Raw genomic sequence first — 19635 nt, forward strand, 5'->3', positions numbered from 1 at the left:
GCCTCCTTGGAAAAGGTTGACTCTTCTCTCCTGAAAGTAATGACCTTTTTTGTCACCTTTCCTTGATATTGGGGCTAGGATTTTTAAAAATTTCTTTAAAGTTAAAAGCTCTAAGTTATTTGAACATGTTAAATTTAAGTTATTTAAGTTAAACTGAATCTTGTGATTCTTTCTTGATGATTTTGAATACAATTCAAGTTTGGAAAAATATTTTTCAGCTATTCAGTGATTTCTCAAATCAAGTTGAAATTCCTCAGTGGCATCTATATATATATCTATATATGTAAAAGGTTAATATGCAAAGTGTCCCTGCAGGAATTCAACCAGGAGACTGGGAGTTCTATCGCTGGCTATGATGTGTGCTGACCATCAGGGGGTGGCGTAGAATGAAGGAAGGCCCTGCCTGGCAGTAGGGGAAGGGAGGCCCTGGCTGGCAGCCAGAAGGAAGGCCCCGGCCAGCAGCTGGAAGGATCTGATCGGCCCTGATCGCCAGCCAGGCCTAGGGATCCTACCCGTGCATGAATTTCATGCTCCGGCCCTCTGGTATCTTTATAAAAGTGATAGCTCACAAAAAATTGTCCTTAACATTCAAATATCAATCTAAGATGTGTGTGTGTGTAGTGTGTGTGTGTGTGTGTGTGTGTGTGTGTGTGTGTGTGTGTGTTTTACACTAAGTATTTGCAGAGAGTTATTATACATTTACACAGGTCATTCCTAGGGACTTTTTTACATTGTCATCTTTATGTAACTTTTTCCAACCTTAGCTTTGCATTACTAAGGACACAATCTAGCTTACAGAGTAAAATTTCTCAGTCCTGTTGAAATAAAAATGGGCTTTTCAAAGTTGATTCATCAGTAACAGTGAAAGAAAGAGATTGTTGCAGTGGAAGTAATGCATTTAGACCAACATTTATATTAGTAGATGCATTCACATCATTTCTATCAATTTGAAACTTCAATAATTTAAGTAAATGGAATTTTTTGAAAGACATTTTTGAGGTGTATATATGTGTGAAATAATAGTTTATTATTTTCTTGGCATTTCATTTCTTCCCCAAATTCTAGTTGCTTCACTTGTATCAGTATGGTAACATTTGGTTGATAGGGAGTTTTAATACTGCCTGCCAGGATTCAAAACCTGACTGCTAATTATGAGCTGTGACTTTGGACCAGTTCCTTAATCTGTGTCAGTTTTCTTACCTGAATAATGGACTAATTAATATATAGTAACTTTCTTGTAGAATTGTTAAAGGATTAAACGAGTAAATACATGTAAAAAGCTTAGAAAAACTGTTTAATATATACCTTAAAACAATTGAGGTTAATTCTTAATCTCTTTATTATTAAAGCCCTTAAACTAAAGTGTGTTCTTCTTGAAATGGAGACTTTCAGCAAATGACCTAGAATAAATAAGTGAATCGCATGAAAAAAATTCTGTCATTAATACAGTTTATTGTAGGTTATAATGGTGATTTAGTAAAGAAATAGAAGTAATCTCCAACACTACTTGATTCTTCAACAGTTTAATCTTCATACTAAAGTTTATGGAAACGATATGTAACCTTATATTCTGCTTTTTCTGTTGTGACCATGTGGCCCACATTCTTACGTTAGGGAAAGAGTCATAGTGTTAGTTGGTTTGCACTCTATGCGGTAGGCACTGACTATTACCCTCATTTTTCTAAGCCTCTCTACCAGCTTAGAGAAATTGAATGACTTCTCTAAGGTCACACATCTATTCTTAGCGGCAGATTGTATAGAGTTAGCCTCATACTTAATCATATTTTCTAGTTATCAAAAATCTCTATGAAATATGACATATTATTCTCAGGAAAAGAGACTTAAACAAAAGCAAAATTTATATATGGATATATAAGACTTAAAGCCATTGGTGTTATAAAATGACCAAGAAAATAGGAGTGGTATTAACAGTTGCTTTTGGTTTGTACTATTTGAAAGAATACTTGGTAACAGGTTGTTTTTGTAGTATAAAAAGAGAATATAAAATTTGTTATGAACCTTTTCTCAATTGAATTATTGTTTTAAAAAGTCTTACATAGTCACAGTTTTTCAGTGAAGTACAGATGCTAACATTAGAGTGTCTTTAAAAATATTTTTAAAAGAAATATGTCTTTTAGATGAATTTGTTGGCAATTCTTAGAAACATGGAAGAAGCAGTAAATTTATCCTTTGGTTAGTATTATGTTTAAAGATCCTTAATATAATTAACAGTGGAATAACTTTAAAAATGAGAAGGATTTATTTAAGATATAAGCTTATTAGCAATATTTAAATGAACTCAAGAATTAAATATTGACTTTTCCCCCCACTGGCCTTATTTATCATGAGAACCTATTTGAGACATGCACCAGTTTTTGTCAGGTTATTTATGGTACCAACCAACTTCTAAATTTCAGTGACTCTCAAGAATATGAATTTATTTTTCAATTATGTTATAAGTCTATTAGAGGCACAGTACACAAAATTCATGCATGGGGTGAGGGCATGGGTCCCTCAGCCTGACCTGAACCCTCTCTAATCTGGGACATCCTCTCACAATATGGGACTGCTGGCTCCTAACCACTCACCTGCCTGCCTGCCTGATTGCCCCTAAACCCTCAGTCTGCCAGCATGATCACCCCTAACTGCCTCTGCCTGCCGGCCTGATCACCCCTAACTGCCTTCCCTTGCCAGCCTAATCGCCCCTAACTGCTCCCCTGCAGGCCTGATTGCCCCTGGCCACCTCTGCCTTGGCCCCTGCCACCATGGCTTTGTCTGGAAGGAGGACCAGACGACATGAAGATGTCTGGTCAACCTGGTCTAATTAGCATATTACCCTTTTATTAGTATAGATTGAAGGTTGACATGTAACACATCCTCACATTATTGAAACAACCTCACCTTGTTGTTCTTTCTCATGTAGTCAGAAAGGAAAACCTCTGTGAAATGACAAGATGGCCTTTAAGCTCGTATTTGGCAATGGCACAAGTGACTTGGGCTTACTGTGTAGGGTAAGGGTTAGCATTAGGGTTAAGGTTAGGCCAAAGTCATGTGGCCAAGCCTCAGACTGTGGTGGTAGAAAATATAATTCTTTCATAGAGAGAGTCACTAGGGAGGACATTTATAAAGACGAAGAATGAATGTTTTGAATAAATAATACAATCTGCCATAGGTGCCATGAAAAGTCCTAGGTATGGACTCTGCTCAAGATAAAATATGGCAGTTTTCTGTGGAGGGTGCTTATCTCTAAAATTGTATTTCATGGGCAATATCTACATCTTTCAGTGTTTTTATTATTAGATGGGAGTTCTAATCTTTTTGTTATATCAAAATTTTCTCTGTATCTCCTATGTCAGCAGATTGTTGAAGTTAAGGCTTTTAGCTTCAAGAAACAGAATTCCACGGCAAACTAGTATGACTACAATGGGGGATGGGGACCATGTGGATACAGTGGAATGTCGTGGAAACTGTGGGCAGGAAGCACTGCTGGGCTCGTGTGGGATGGAAGGCTGTCAGGCATTATTCCATCTCTCCCTTTCTGTGTTTTCTCCTCTCCTTTCTCTCCTATGCATATTTTTCCTTGTTTTCTCTTTGTATATGGGCTTTTCTCTCTGTTTTTCCATGCCTTTTGTTCTCAATGGCAACCCCATAATGCTTGAGTTTACCTGTCACCACTTTAAAACACTGAGACTGAACTATCCTTTTTGAATCCCAGTTCTCTTCTCCCAGAAGAGAGAAGTGTTGTCTGGTAGGTTATGACCGGCTAGGGCAGTGGTCGGCAAACTCATTAATCAACAGAGCCAAATATCAACAGTACAACGATTGAAATTTCTTTTGAGAGCCAAATTTTTTAAACTTAAACTTTATAGGTAGGTACATTGTTATTAACTTAATTAGGGTACTCCTAAGCTGGCCTTTGCTAAAAACATCTTCAATCTGATTGAGGTATGTTCGCTGAGGTCGATCCCTTCCAACTCTCCCATCCACACTCGTTTTGTATACTTGTTTCATCTATCTTCTTTCGTTCATCCTCTCTATATGTCCAAACCATCTCAACATACCTTTCTCAATCCTCGACACTACATCTTCTTTCACTCCACAACGTTCCCTAAAATTAACTTAATAAATTTTACTTAAAGTTTTAAGTCAACTTCGCACTGTACATGCACGCCTGCACGTGGTATTTTGTGGAAGAGCCACACTCAAGGGGCCAAAGAGCCGCATGTGGCTCGTGGTTTGCCAACCACTGGGCTAGGGTCATTGACTTTAAACCTTTGTGGACAGGGGAGGTGGGAGGGAAAATCCACAGAAAGAGGGTTAGACAGACAACTCCAAAACTATTATGCTTTATTTCTTAATAAAAAATAAGCAGCTTTTTACTGGACTTAATACATGAATTTGGCAATGTAGCAGGATACAAAATTAACCCCAAGAAATCCGAGGCATTTCTATACACCAATAGTGAACTTTCAGAAAGAGAGATTATAAAAACAATCCCGTTTACCATCGCACCAAAAAAATTAAGCTACCTAGGAATAAACTTAACTAAAGAGGTAAAAGACCTCTACTCAGAAAACTACAGGACGTTGAAAAAAGATATAGAGGAAGACATAAACAGATGGAAGAACATACCGTGTTCATGGATTGGTAGAATCAACATCATTAAAATGTCCATACTACCCAAAGCAATCTATAAATTCAACGCACTTCCCATTAAAATACCAACGGCATACTTCAGAGATCTAGAACGAACTCTCCAAAAATTCATCTGGAATAAAAAAAGACCCCGAATAGCTGCAGCAATCCTGAAAAAGACCAAAGTAGGTGGGATCTCAATACCAGATATCAAGATGTATTACAAAGCCACTGTTCTCAAAACTGCCTGGTACTGGCACAAGAATAGGCATATAGATCAATGGAATAGAATAGAGAACCCAGAAATCGGCCCGAACCAATATGCTCAATTAATATTTGACAAAGGAGGCAAGAACATACAATGGAGCCAAGATAGTCTCTTCAATAAATGGTGCTGGGAAAATTGGACAGATATATGCAAGAAAATGAAACTAGACCACCAACTTACACCATACACAAAAATAAACTCAAAATGGATAAAGGACTTAAATGTACGACAGGAAACCATAAAAATTCTAGAAGAATCCAAAGGCAACAAAATCTCAGACATATGCCGAAGCAATTTCTTCATTGATACAGCTCCTAGGGCACTTGAAACGAAAGAGAAAATAAACAAATGGGACTACATCAAAATAAAAAGCTTCTGCACAGCAAAAGAAACCATCAACAAAACAACGAGAAAACCCACTGTGTGGGAAAACATATTTGCCAATGTCATATCTGATAAGGGCCTAATCTCCAAAATTTATAGGGAACTCATACAACTTAACAAAAGGAAGATAAACAATCCAATCAAAAAATGGGCAAAGGACCTAAATAGACACCTTTCAGAAGAGGACATTCAGAAAGCCAAGAGACATATGAAAACATGCTCAAAGTCACTAATCATCCGAGAGATGCAAATCAAAACAACAATGAGGTACCATCTCACACCTGTCAGACTGGCTATCATCAACAAATCCACAAACGACAAGTGCTGGAGAGGATGTGGAGAAAAAGGAACACTTGTGCACTGCTGGTGGGAATGCAGACTGGTGCAGCCACTATGGAAGACAGTATGGAGTTTCCTTAAAAAACTGAAAATGGAACTCCCATTTGACCCTGTGATCCCACTTCTAGGAATATATCCCAAGAAACCAGAAACACCAATCAGAAAGGATATATGCACCCCTATGTTCATAGCAGCACAATTCACCATAGCTAAGATCTGGAAACAGCCTAAGTGCCCATCAGTAGATGAATGGATCAAAAAACTGTGGTACATCTACACGATGGAATACTATGCTGCTCTAAAAAGGAAGGAACTCTTACCATTTGCAACGTCATGGATGGAACTGGAGAGCATTATGCTAAGTGAAATAAACCAGTCAATGAAGGAAAAATACCACATGATCTCACTCATTCATGGATAATAGAGACCATTATAAACTTTTGAACAATAATAGATACAGAGGCAGAGTTGCCTCAAACAGATTGTCAACCTGCAGCAGGAAGGCCGGGGAGGGTTGCGGAGCAGGAGGTAGGGGGGTAAGAGATCAACTAAAGGACTTGTATGCATGCATATAAGCATAACCAGTGGACATAAGACATTGGGGGATAGGGGAGGCTAGGGGACTGTCTAGGGCGGGGGGATAAAATGGACACATATGTAATACCCTTTGTAATACTTTAAGCAATAAAAAAAAAAAAAAGAAAAAAAAAAGAAAAAAAACTAAAAAAAAAAAAATAAGCAGCTTTAAAGTAAATTTTCTTTATAACAATAATAGTAATAAAATGCTAATTAGCATGTTTTAAAGAAGTTCTGAGATGTTTGATAGATAGGCAAATGATAGCACACCAATCAAGCTTTCAAAGCAGCTAACAGGTCAGTTTTTAAAAATTTAGGTAACATTGGTTAATAACATTTATATAGTATATAAATATTAATTAGTATAATTTGTAATAATTTATAATTTAATATTAATATAATAAAATGATTTCTATATTACATTTTAGGTATATAACATTATAATTTGATATCCGTATACACTGTTTACGGATTGTGTTTCTGTTTTCTGTTCTACATATGAGTGAAATCATATGGTTTTATTTTTTTCTGTCTTACTTATTTCATTTAGCATAATACCTTCAAGGTTCATCCATGTTGTCATATATGGCAAACATTCATCTTTTTTTATGGCTGAGTAGTATTCCATTGTCTATGTACATGTGTTCTTTATTTATTCATTTATCAATGGACACTTAGGTCATTTTCATACTGTGGCTTTGTAAATATTGTTGTAGTGAACATAGGGGTGGATATAACTTTCTGAATTAGTGTTTTTATATTATTTGAATTCATTACCCAGAATATGAATTACTGGATCATATGGTGGTTTTATTCTTAATTTTTGAGGAATCTTCACACTGTTTTTTGTGGTAGCTGCAGCAATTTATAATCCCACCAACAGTGTACAAATGTTTCCTTTTCTCCACAGTCTTTCCAACACGTATTTCTTGTCTTTTGGATGATAGCCATTCTAACAGCTGTGAGGTGATACCTCATTGTGGTTTTGATTTGCATTTCCCTAATAATTATTGATGTTGAACATCTTTTCATGTGTCTGTTGGCCATCTGTATATCTTCCTTTGGAAAAATGACTAGATACTCTACCCATTTTTTAATCAGGTTTTTTTTTTTTTTATGTTGTTGTTCTGTTGTATGACTTCTGTATATATTTTGGTTATTAACCCCTTATGGGAAGTGTAATTTTCAAATATTTTCTCCCATTTGGTTGATTGTTTTTGTTTGTTTGTTTTGTTGATGGTTTCCTTTGCTGTGTAGAAGACTTTTAGTTTGATGTAGTCCCATTTGTTTGTTTCTATTTCCCTTGCCATTGGAATCAAATCCACAAAAACATCACTAAGACCAATGTCCAGAAACTTACTGCTCATGTTTTCTTCTATGTATTTTATGGTTTCAGGTCTTACACTCAAGTCTTTAATCCCATTTTGAGTTATTTTTTTGTAGGCTGTAAGATAATGGTCTAGGGTCATTCTTTTGCATGTGGCCTAACAGGTTAGCTTTGACGCTGTTAAATTTTAAAAGAAAAAAGTATGGGTATACTCATGTTCTTTTATACACTTTGTTCTTGCCTTACCCAAGAAGCAATGTTAGGTCTGTGCTTCAACTATGTGACTGGCCATCTCCCGTAAGACCCACAGCTGCTGTAAATCATGTTCCAATAGAACTGGGAGGGGGAACAGAAAGGGGAAAAAACCTCAATATTGTTTAAATAAAAGTATTGCAATTTTTTGGTCAGAATTTAAATTACATATTAAATTAATGTCATATAATTTTAGTGTCATCTTAAATTCTGTGAAGTTTAGCTTCGCTGATAAAGTAGATTAAAATATCAGTGGGTTATATTTTTTCTTCCAACATTTTATTTAGCAAATTTGTAAATCTAAGGAAGATTGAGAGAATAGAAAAATGATTGCCTATATATCCTTCAGATGGGTTTACAAATTTTGCCACATTTGCTTATTATCTTCGTACATGTATGCTTAAACCTTCCCTCACTTATTAGACATGATTTATCAATTAAAAGGAAATTACTTAATTCCTCTTGGAAGAATTTTAATACTTCCAATTTTTTTTGGGGGGGGTTGAGGTGGGGTATTGCAACCACTTCTTTTTATCACATAAATAATACTCTTGTAAAAAATATGCCTCAATCAAATGTAAATAAACAAAAAGTCTCAAGGGCCTTCTCAGTGACCCATTATATCCTCTTTTATAGTAAGAGGCTTATTATGATATAGATATAACTTTCTCTGTTGCCATAAAGAGCCCACATAACTTTATCATGGCTTGCACAGAAATTCTCTTTAAAATCTGTGTCGCTGCTTTTCCAGATCATTTTGCTCATGCTATTCCGTTTATTTTTATTTCTTTCTATGTGCAGGAAAATGAATTAGAGTCAACAGCAGGTGGCAGTGCTAGCAAAGGTTGTGATTTGGTATATAATCAGCTTGGAAAGGAATACATCTTTCAAATCTACACAAATAATACAAGTAGTAAGGAATCTTTAAATAGAGACTTACACTTTTGCCGATTAATTTTATCAAGAATTATTTGAGGAATCAGTTTGAAATTGTAAGATTATTTTTAAAATAAAAATACTGGTTTAGAGACTGAATTTTGTTTTAACTGAGGAAAGCCAGCATGTTTTATCTTTATTTTTTGCTTATTCTTTAACTGAATACTTATAATAGAAAGATTAGGTAGTTTGAATCCTGTTAAAATTTGCAGGAATTACCTGTCAGGGCACATGCCCGGGCTTGTGAGTTCCATCAATCCCCGGAAGGGGGTGTGTAGGAGGCAGCCAATCAATGTTTCTATCTCTTCCTCTCTCTAAAAAAAATCAAAAAATAAAAAAAATCAATAAAAACATTTTGTAAAACAAAACAATAACTAAAACTGTCTAATGTTTCTTGGATTTTAATAATCTGTACATGTGTTTGAATTACTTACATATTGCTTATTTAAACATTCATATATTAATATGTCCATGTGTCATCTAGACATTAGCTAACAGCAGGATAGTTGATATCTGTTATTAATTTAATTTCAGTTATTAAGAGCTCAGAGCACTTAAAATTACAGTAGAATTGAGAATTCATGTGGTCATTGCTCATATGAAGAAACTGAGTCCCAGGAGAGATTTCAGTGAAGGAGACAATGTTACGGAAAGACTTTGCTACATTGGATCTTGCTTCTCGGGTAGGTTCAGGAATGACTCAGTTGCAATTTATTATTTTATTTACTTATATTCTCTGGACTCCTGCAAGTTTTTTTGGGAGGTGGTGGCAGGGTTGTGTGGAGGATGGGGAGTGTCAACCCACTGGGTCTGATATTTTATTACGAAGAAAATTATTTTAGCAGATATTCTATCTTTTTCAAGAAGCATGTGTTTTAGCACTTAATGAACTGAATAGTTGACTTCATGACCCCATTTGCTTGATGTGTAATTAAAATTAGATGAGTCTTTCTGAACCCCTAGTTTCTGTGCTTTTTAAGAGCTATCCTATGTAGTGACAGCTCTTATTATTCCCACACTTTAAGATTCATAAATGATAAAAATGACAAAATATTTAAGTTGCATTAGGATAAAACAGTAAGTGATCAGGAGACTTGTAGCACAAAAGGACTCTTAGGTGTAATTACTGATTCCCTGAGGAGCAGCTTTTTCCATGAAAAACAAACAAAACAGAACCAAACCTTGAAATTTTCTTCCAAGATTACATTAGAACTAGGAAATGAAGTGGAAACATTCTATAAATGGTATGTGGATTAAATCATTTTCAAATAGAAACACATTGCCTGTTCTCAATAAAATATCAGTGATTTATTGAAGTTATTAACTCTAACACACAATTTTTTATACTTTTGAAATTTCATTATGATTAAATGCCTAATCTATTACCACCTTAAAACCTGTTATTTACATACAGTAGTTTTTTTTTTTTAAGGTTAGGCAAATCAGTGTTTTTTGAAAATTCTCAGGTCAAGTGTATAGCCAAGTGAAAGTGCCTTAAAAATAGAACTTTATCAAGTTTGGCCTGTGGTAATCTATGTTTTAAATTACAGCACAACTCATTCCAGATCAATATAATGAATTGATTTGTAAACGTTTCAGACAGGACTGCTTTCTTTGGATTTTGTCTATTGAATGTGCACTGCAGTTAAAGCATCTTTTCTTTCTCTGCATAATTAAGTCTATGTTCTTGGCCTTTCACTGAGTTTAAACTGGGTTTAAAAGGCAGGAATGTATGCTAAGGCAAAATTATGCACATCCGTTATTCTTACTTATAAATATTGAAACATTTTTTTTTCTCATTTGGTGAGAAATAGAAGAGAAAAATAAAGCTGAATACCCTGAACTTTAGTTCACATTTCTTAGGATATTTTATTTTAGGAAAAAATTGAACTTACTGCTCTCAAATGCCTAAACTGCCTGAATACACAGTAAAATTCTTTATTTTTATAGCTATGGTTATGTTTAAATTATGGTATATGAGAAACAGTAAAAAGGAATAAGACAGTGGTTTAAATTTTGAGAAATCTGGATTTTGAGTTAATACTCAAATGGAAAGAGCTATATGGAAAGATCAACTTAACTAAAATTTATTGAGCACAGGTAGCAGTGCCTCCTATGTGCCAGGTACTGGGCTAGTCACTTTATAGGAATCTTCAGGTTTGCAACAATCCTGAAAGGTGTATTATTACTTATTTTAATATAAGGAAACTGGAAAGTTAATTGATTGAGCCTAGAATTAAAACACAGTTCTTCATAATGATGTTTTAGACTTCAAATGCATCATGTTGCTTTGTCACCTACTAGTTTTCAGGTACTGAGGATGTAAAAAAAAAACAAAACTAATTTCCTGCCTTCAAGCAATTCATATAGTCGTCTACTGGGACAGATAGCCATTCAAACATATAATTTGCATTCCCACATGATAAGTCCCAATATATAATGATTAGAGACCTGGTGCATGAATTTGTGCACATTGAAAGGAAATTAATTAGAAGAAATATTTTAATATAGCTATTCGCCCTTTCTCTATATTAGAAGTGTTAACCAAATTCACGATGGACAATGACAGGTGGAAACACTCGCGTGTGATTGGTGCTAGCGAGAGCTATATATATATATATATAAAAACTTGCTTAATTAGACCTGTTTTCTGATGTAGCTAAACTTTTTCCAGCTCAGTGAAGCACCCCAACTTCTCCTTCAGGTAATTGTCAGCAACACAGCAGTAAATATCAACACAAAGCAGATTATTATTGTAGATCATGCCCAGAGAACAAAGGGTAAAATATTAAATTGCAGCAATGTTTGACTATTCTGCACAGTGAGAAAACCTGAAGTCATTTTCAAGTTCAACCATTTCTTTTCAGTTGGGTCAAGTTTATAAACTTTTCAAATCTCAATGACTCCTATCTACCTACTCCAGGACTTCTGTGAGGACCAAATGAGATGAGGTGCATGAAAATGCTTCACAGACATTTGGTTAAAGGGCAAAATGTTTGCACTTGGCTATAAAGCAAGTTGTGTTCCTCGGCTGAAGAAACTGCAAGGAGGCTAGTCACTAGGGAGAGGAAGCCGGGCATTGCTACGCGATGTCCTTACCCGGCACCCATAGCCACCGTTTCTGGGCTGGGCTGTGGGCCGCATTTTGTGCCATGGGGTCTCGGCAGCGTTGGTTGAGATTTGGTGGGCTGTCACTCTGAGGTGGTGGCGGGCCTGTGTCCCACTTGGGGGAAGCCAAGTGGACCTGGCGCCATTTCTTTGTAAATGGCCAGCGTGCATCACGGCAGCTCTCGCGTTGAGCGTCTGCTCCCTGGTGGTCAGTGTGCATCATAGCGACCGGTTGGAGGGACACTAAGCATATTAGTCTTTTATATATATAGATGTACTCTAGTAGGAGAGGGAATTATTCCTGGTAGAGCTAGTTAAATGTATAATCACTCAGATGTGAAAATGTATAGTGGTGAAAATGTATAAAATAAAAAATATTATCTTGTGGCTGATTTTGAAGGGGCTGGAATTTTATGCTAAGTACTTCAGGACCCCTGGGTCATGCAGCTTTCAAACAACCCTCATTACTAATTCCTAAATGGTTGTTGGTGCTAGTAGACTTAATTGTTTCATATTTTGAATATACCTTAAGTTACCAGACACATCAGACTTTTGTAGAACAGGATACACTTGATTGCAAGCATTTGCAATGCTCATTCATAAAGCAGACCCAGTTTTTGTTTTTTTAAAGATACACGTACTTATAAAGGCGATTCCAGTTGTCAATGATTGTTACTGTGAAAGAACACATACGAGAGGCGGTGCTGGTGGTTGTTTGCTTGGCAACTCCCTGTCAGATTTTTAAGATTCTATGAAATATGAACAAGGTATTTTAGACAATATACATTTGGAATTTAAAATTCAGTATTCTGAGCGAGATGACTTGTAGAAGTTTAGATTTCTTGAGAGTATAAATGTGGATAAAGAATTTTTTGGACTGGCAATAGCTGTAATGTTCTGAATATGCATTTGCTGTCAGCACATCGGACACACTGATGTATACACAGGACACCTATGGATTGGTACATTGCTGGCACTGGTGATCTTTGTAAGTGCTATTAACTACTGTGAGAGATAATTACATTCTTCAGATGGATCTCCCAAAACTTTATTTTAAAATTTTATTTGTAATTAGAAGATTGATAGATGTTTTAAAAATTTGGAGCATCATTCTATATACTAAATGGCATCGGGTTGGTGAAATTGTATATTCCATCTCCTCAAATGTTACTCAGTATGGGATTTCTTGCACTTTTGATTAGTGCTTTTTTGTGTGTGTGCCATTAAAAACGTATTTAAATGTATAATCACTCAGATGTGAAAATGTATTTTGAAACCGTTATTGATTTATAGATATGTGTATAGGTCCTGAAGTACTTTTCTAACAGAAATATAGAATGTAATGTAAGTTTGGAATTTGAAATCAGTAGAATGCTCAAGTTACACTTCTCTTCAAGATATCTTAAAATGTGTAGCTGTCAGCCTGGAAAGAAAAGAAATTATATGGAAATGTAACAGTTCTTCTCATAAACACTTTAAACAGTTCTTCTGCCAAATATACAGTTTAAATGTTGTTTCTCTTCACCACAAAGTAGGTATTCTTATCACTGGCAGCAGCACAAACTCAGAAATAAAGCTAATCATTAAAACTTTTCACATTTTTCTAAACGTTTTCTAAATAACTAATACAAAGAGATTTTAAGTCAAGAAAGGAATGAGCGGTCTTTTTATTATGCATGTCAAATTGCATATAATAGAAAGATAACAATTGACCATTATTATTATTTTTTTTAAGATTTCCGATTTAAATGAATTTAATGGTTCTGAGATAGTGTGAGTCAATTAAGCTGTAAAGTGTGTGTGTGTGTGTGTGTGTGTGTGTGTGTGTGTGTGTATTTAATCTTGCTGTTGCTATATAGTAATGAAGGGCAGCCACATCTCTGCTCTTTTTATAGAATAGTCCTAATCATTTCCATGTTTTGTATAAACAGGCCCAAACAGATTCTAAGTTGACTTTATCTTCTCAAAATAAGGAAATAAGAACTGTGATACCTAGTGATGGCCTTACTGTTGAATTGCTTTGTGTCTAGAAGGCAGAATCTTAAATTCTTATCAGCTTATTAATATGTCAGACATAATTGGAAATTACAGATTGTTTCCTAATTATTGTCCTGGTAACCTCAACTCTATATACTTCTGTTTTCTCAACAGTGTGAAGAAGTGTGAGCTTCAATTAATATTTGGGATTATAAAATCATGGATTTAAAGGTGTAGAGTGTGTAAATGTCATTCTATTAAAAATTCAAATTTACAACTTGAAACATTTGAATAACCTTGAGTAAATTGCTCCCAATAAAACAAATCCTGAAATGGCCATAAGAGGGTGCAAAGGCATTGTAGAAATGAACAAACCCTATTCCTAGAATGAGAAGTGACTGAGAGAAGTCTATTATGAAATATTTGACATTTCAGAAAACATTCAAGGCTTCCAGTGCATTTTCGTTGAACATGATGTGAGTGTATGCTCATCTCAGTATAATCCTACTTTTTTTGATATCTTCTGAATGAGCAAGTTGTCACTATGTTGGATTCTTAAGAAGTTTAAATGGGATCAAGTCAGTAAAGCAGTATTTGAAATGGGATATCATTATAGTTGCTGCTATTCAAACAATTGATTCTAGGGGTTTTTTTTAGGCATAAATTACCATTTCAGAGAAATCTAGATCCTTAATTATACACTTTCAGTATGAAGAGGGACTTTTGAGTAGGAAAGTAATTCTTAGAATTAATTAATTAATTCCTAGAATTCTTAGAATTAATTCTTAGAATAAGAAGCTTATTAATTCTTAGAAATTAATTCTTAGAATAAGAAGCTTTGGGAAAATTTTAGGAAAAAGACAAAAATTTCATAAAATCTCTTCTAAATACAAAACAAAGTTTCTATCTGTTTATTAATTTGGGCCTTAAAATTACTTCCTATTTTAGGTGATTTAATTATGTGAGGCTGTCTCTAATAGATTATTTACTCCTTTGCAAATTTTAAGAAACAAACCCAACCTAAACAAAACAATGAACCTAAAATTAATTTAAAGTTAATTAATGGAACAAGTGAGGTGCCTCTTTTAGAGCAGTTGTTCTAATAAATTTTTGTTGCCTGGTCTTAGTTGGACAATTAGATGAGATTAAATTTTTTCAAAATCTTTTGTTTGTTTGTTTTGTGATAACCTTAGAAAAAAATTTAGAACTGTATGTTCTATTATTAGTTGTGAGAGAAAATAAAAATAAATGATTTTTGGACATTTAGTTTTAAGGCTATGTCTGAAAGAACTGCTTTAGAAATAATCTCTTTGGTGAGTTCATGTTAGCTTTTCAAAATAAAATCAACTTTTGAAATGAAATCTCACAGGAGATGTTAAGTCAGTTTTTTGTTGTAGGATGTCATATACCAAGAGATGTCCCAAAGCTCACAGTAATCCTCATTTTTTTCATCATCAGGATCTTAGAACCACAGGATGCCCCTAAAAATCACCATCTTTCTTTCTATCTGGAATATATCTCTAGATATCTGATAGCAGCAATATCTCTACTATTTTTCACAGTAGTGCAACTTTTTATTATATATAAACTAGGGGCCCGGTGCATGAAATTCGTGCACTGGGTGTGGGGAGGGGGGAGTGTCCCTCAGCCCAGCCTGCCCCCTCTCACATACTGGGAGCCCTCAGGCGTAGACCCCCATCACCCTCCGGTCGCCTGATCGGCCCCTTGCCCAGGCCTGACGCCTCCGCCAGAGGTGTCAGGCTTGGACAGGGGACCCCCATCTCCCCCCGATCACTGGCTCTGGCCCCCGCCCAGGCCTGAGGCCTCTGGCCCAGGAATCATGCCTGGGCAGGGGACCCCCATCTCCCTCTGATCGCTTGCTCCACCCCCCGCCCAAGCCTGACGCCTCTGACCCAGGCTTCAGGCCTGAGCAAGGGGACCATCATATCCCCCCAATCCCCAGCTCCGCCCCCCACCCAGGCCTGATGCCTTCGCCAGAGGAGTTGACCCTCATCACCCTCCGATCACCAATCACCGGATCAGCCCCTTGACCAGGCCTGAGGCCTCCAGCAGAGGTGTCAGGCCTGGGCAGGGGACCCCCAGCTCCCCGCGGTTGCATGCTCCGCCCCTGCCCAGGCCTAACGCCTCTGGCCTAGGCGTCCGGCCCGGGCAGCGGGGACCCGCAGCTGCAGCGGCCCTGCGATCGTGGGCTTCGCTTTAGGCCCAGGCAAGGGACCTCTAGCTCCCGGGACTGCCAGCTTCGACCTTGCCCAGCTCCCATCGCTGGCTCCACCCCTGCTATCACTGGCCAGGGCGGAAAAGGTGCCTGATTCTCCGATCATGGCTGGGGGGCAGGGCAAAGGCGGCCCCGGGGCCGCCTTTGCCCTGCCCCCCAGCTCTTAGCTCCCCCCTGGGTTTCCGATCACTGTCAGTGGCAGGGGGCTTCTTCCTGCTTTCCCTTTCGCCTCCCTGCATTGTGCCTACATATGCAAATTAGCCGCCATCTTGTTGGCAGTTAACTGCCAATCTTAGTTGGCAGTTAATTTGCATATCGCCCTGATTAGCCAATGAAAAGGGTAGCGTCGTACGCCAATTACCATTTTTCTCTTTTATTAGTGTAGACTAGAGGCCTGGTGCATGAAATCATGCAGGGGGAGGGGTCTCTCAGCCCAGCCTGTGCCCTCTCGCAGTCCAGGAGCCCTCAGGGGATATCCGACTGATAGAAGCCGGCAGTTGGACATTTTGAGTTACTGTGGAGGCGGGAGAGGCTCCTGCCACTGCCACTGCGCTCGCCAGCCATGAGCCCAGCTTCTGGCTGAGCGGTGCTCCCTCTGTGGGAGCACACTGACCACCAGGGGGCAGCTCCTGCATTGAGCATCTGCTCCCTGGTGTCAGTGTGCATCATAGGGACTGATTGTTCCACTGTTTGGTCAATTTGCATATTAGCCTTTTATTATATAGGATTATTGTAATAAATTTTGGGGTGATAAAATGACAATCACTGAATATCATAGACTTATATATGAAAGTTAGATATTATTATTGATGCCTGGAGCTAATCCAGCTTATATTCCAACCTTCCAGTTTCTAGTTGAGATGGAGGAGATCAATTTAGAGAAGAAAATTAATGGTCTTTCTGAATTCTCAAAAAAATTGTATTTCAGCAATGATTGGGAAGATCTAAGAAGAGTCATACCTATCTCAAGAAATAACAAAAGATAGCATAAACCTCAGTTGTATAAAATGAGCCAGCCAATAGGACTCTAGAGATAGGCAATTATACTTTGGATAAAAAAGAAAGCAAAGATATTGATCTAGATTTCATACCTGAAGTAGAGAGAGGTCTGAACATATTGTGAGGGGCAGTAACTAGTCATTTCAAAAAGATCAAAAATAATACTTTAAGCAATAAAAAAAATTAAATAAAAAAAGATCAAAAGGATGAAAGTAGCAAATATTGTAGCTCTAGAGCATTTATTCATCATTCTGTTATATCCCAGGCATTGGTCAACCTGTTGCTATTTTTAAGACCAATAAGTTCTTAGTACTCAAAGTTCTAAAGAAATGAATTTATCTTTACCTTAGATTCCATGTCTACTAAGAAGACATTAGATATCCTAGTACTTTTAATAAACATCCCAGTAACCCTGCAGTAATTTACGGATACTACAGACTTGTGTATATCTGAGTCATTAGGAGCAGTTATTATCTGTCTTCTAATTTAGTGTTGATATAGGTCTTTTGTGGCTCATTATGCTCCATTGATATTCTTCATTGTAGTCTATTAATTTTGTAGCTCAACTGGACACAGTTGGTGCTACTTTGACATTTAATGTCAGAGACATTTTTAAAAAATCACCATATTGGAAACAAAGAATTAGTGTTTAAAAGGAACTGTTTTATATTGTGACTACAGCAAATGTTTTTTTCCCCTAGCTCATAAGGCACTAGGGATAGAAAAAGTTATTGTTTTTTATTCATTCCTCAACGTGTGGCAAAGACTCCATGCCATTCTTCAAAGACAGTTTGATATCTATCTCTTTAAAGTTCTCAAGGGAAGGAAAATCTATAAGCTACCCTGGTGACCTATCTCAGTGTGGAATAGCCCTCATACATTTATACAAGAAAGAATGAAGAAAAGTCCAGTTTGACATAAAAATCATCACTTACAGTGGGTCACTCTGAGAATGAGGGGATGGCTGCATATTTTTTTTTCCCCTTACGGGGAAGATGAATGACCTGTCACGGCCTTAACTTTCCCCTGTGTTCTGCCTGAATCATTATGATCCAGTGAATGTAAAATGAAAGGAGAGCAAGAACAGCTGTCAGGCAATGTATGTAATTTTGGGAAAATGAGAGGTTGAGAGAAACTCCAGAATATCCTCCTTTTCTTTCACTTTTTTTTCCTATAGCTTTCTTTCTGACTTTCCTCTGGTCACCTCTATTTCTCCTCGCTCATTTTCTCCCAAGCACCTGTCAGTGAGCACAGCTTAGGTCATGACAAGGCATGACATTCAGGTGCAGAACTCTCTGAGGCTCTGTGACAGAAAAGAGAAGATTAAAAAAAAAAAAAAAAAAGCTGGCTTAAAGTGAATGAGGCTGGGTTAGACCTAAAATCTGGAGTAGTCATCCCAGCCCTAACTCAGAAACTGATACCCTGGGGGTAGGGTGGACAGGCGTCGGGTGAAGGGAAAACATTTTGAAGAAGAAGCACGGAAAATAGACTTCTGGGCTCTGTGTAATATTAAGGCCTTGCTGTGTTAAGTCTCAGGGATAATCTATGTTCCCTTGGTCACATACACCATAGTTTGGAGCTTTAAAGGAAACAAGAGAAAGCAACCAAAGCAGGAGTTACATTTTAATAAGATGAGAATTCTGAACAACTCTCTTCACAGACGGTCTATTTAAAAGTTTTGTGGATATGATGTTATTTTAATGAAACCAACATGAGAAATGCATCATATTACTATATAATCACGCTGTGCTAATGTTTCCATTGGATGTACATCAGTGTTCCGTGACCTGCTCTGATCCCAGCTGAAATTTAGGTGTTGACCACAGACTCTGAAGTCCAAAGTTATCTGGATCTTGGGTACTTTATTCTCCTCTAATGTGATACATTGTAAATTTGGACTTCTAGGGCATTCTTGCTGCTAGTTTTCAGATGACATACATTGATAGGAATTGGAGAATAAAACTTGTGTTAGAGACAAGCATCCTTGTTTAGGGAAGTAGCTATTTTAGGGGTGGGCTGGGGAAGGGATGGGGTGAACTTAAAAAATATTATTATCACCATCTCTTGACTTTGGGCTTCCTTTGAGAGAAAAGGTTTTATTTTAAAATGTTAAATATTTAAATTATTTTGAATAACTGTTTGTTTTTAAATCATATTGTTCTGCATGTAGAATCTTGTATTTAAGTTGTATGGAATTAAATTTGTGTTATAAGTAATTCAATTCTGGCTTAGGTCTAAAGTTGTGTTATAGGTTGAACGTTAGTGTCCCCTCAAAATTCAAATGAATGTGATGGCATTTGGAGATGGGGTGTTGGGAGATAATTAAATTTAGAGGAGATCCTGAGGGCGGGGGTCTTATGATGGGATTACTGTCTTTGTAAGATGAAGAGAGACCAGAGCGCCTTCTCTCTCTCTGTGAGGGGAGCACTCAGAAAGAAGGCAGCTTTCTGCTGGCCAGAAAGAGGGCTCTCACCAGGAACCAAATCTGCCAGCTCCTTGATTATGGACTTCTTAGCCTCCAGAACTTTAAGAAATAAATGCCTGTCATTTAAGCCACCCAGTTTATGGTATTTTGGTCCAGCAGCCTGAATTGACTAA

This window comes from Myotis myotis, unplaced genomic scaffold, assembly GCF_014108235.1.
Source record: "Myotis myotis isolate mMyoMyo1 unplaced genomic scaffold, mMyoMyo1.p scaffold_m19_p_5, whole genome shotgun sequence".
Taxonomy (NCBI): Eukaryota; Metazoa; Chordata; class Mammalia; order Chiroptera; family Vespertilionidae; genus Myotis; species Myotis myotis.